The 1,485-nt window shown below is 30.8% G+C and overlaps 1 pseudogene; it reads left to right on the top strand.

Moving 5' to 3' along the window:
- The first annotated feature begins 1,102 nt into the window (after nucleotides 1–1,102).
- The window catches only part of LOC107713121 (macrophage colony-stimulating factor 1 receptor-like), a 21,882-nt pseudogene continuing 21,499 nt past the window's right edge, over nucleotides 1,103–1,485 (top strand).

Consider the following 1,485-nt stretch of genomic DNA (forward strand, 5'->3'; position numbering starts at 1 on the left):
ATGTATTGCTCCTTCATCAGACCCTGTCTGGAGTATGCAAATGTGCTGTTTAATGTAATTTATTTACATTATATTTTACATTTAATGTGTATTTTGTTTATGTATGGACAATCGTATATATGTGCAAATGTATATCATTTTATTATTTTTTGGAGTAGTGTTATTGAAAGTTTTTAGTTTTTATATTTTTGGGGTATTTTTGTATTTTTACGTTTTTTCTTGCAATTTTATCTTTTACTTTCTGCTATAATTCAATCTTAGTATTGCTAAGCAGAAAAGTTTTCTAAGCAGACAAGTTTTCTGAAATGTTTACATTTCAGGTGAAATGCACTAATTAAATATGCACTAATTTGCGTATTTATCTATCCATAAATCAGAAAATACTGTCAACATACAAGAAAAGTACATTTTCACTATGTTTTAGGAATAGTATAAAATCAGGTTAATGTAATACAAAAATATAAAAACGTATAAAGTGAAATCTAGCTCATTTTTACCCTATTCACCTGGGGTGTCTTGCCTTAACTTTCTAAATTAAGCCAATTTAAAATGACATCTGGGACTTTCTATAAGTTTTACAGATAATGGGGTAATGATCACTATATTTTATTACTTTAGCTCATCAAATGAATTTAACCAATTTGGAGTTACGTGAGATTAATTTCAATTTTTAAGTCAGTTAAATGTGATCTAAGATTAAATTACAATTTGACTTTAAACTTATCTTGGTAACCACTTAAACCTGCATAAAAAACCTGAAAGTGATTTTTGTGTTTGTTTTAAATATGCACTGAAAAAAATGTTTCATTCATCCAATTAAAAAAATTTAGGGTAATGATTCACATCTATATTTTTTTACTTGAGCCAATGAAAAATCAATAACTTGCCCTTATGGGGCAAAAAAATTTTTTTTTCAGTGTGTATGTACACATATATACATACATATTGATTTAATTACATAAAATGTGAATGCTAAACAAATGGAAATAATGCTTCATTGAAATCCATCTGACATCCGATGTGTGGAAATAAATTATTTGTGACAAAAGCAACGCTACTTTCTTATGGGCACAAGGTTCAAAAGTCTGGAGAGGAAGTTAAAATGCATGAGGTTTTAGTAAATGGTGTCATCACACCTAAGCCAGTTTTCCTGTAGTGTTTCAGACTAGCAGACCAATCTTTACCAGCCAAAAGTCACAAAGACGAACAGAAGGATGCTCCGTATCGCTCTCCTCATTGCCGTACTGCCCTGTATGGCCAAAGGTAAGTCAATTCTTACCTCTATGCTAACATTTTTGTAAAGATGTGTACAATTAGACCTCCTGTTCCCGATTGCGCGTTACATCTTCAGCAAGAAATCAAATCATAGCCGAGGAATCACCCTGACACACTTAATCGACAAAAGGCATTAGCCTGCAGGGAATATATTTTTAATGTCCAGTTGTGAAAGGCAAAAAAAAAAAAAACAACAAGGACTTTTAACTT

This window comes from Sinocyclocheilus rhinocerous, unplaced genomic scaffold (genome assembly GCF_001515625.1).
Source record: "Sinocyclocheilus rhinocerous isolate Xijiao unplaced genomic scaffold, SAMN03320098_v1.1 scaffold387, whole genome shotgun sequence".
In the NCBI taxonomy this organism is placed as follows: Eukaryota; Metazoa; Chordata; class Actinopteri; order Cypriniformes; family Cyprinidae; genus Sinocyclocheilus; species Sinocyclocheilus rhinocerous.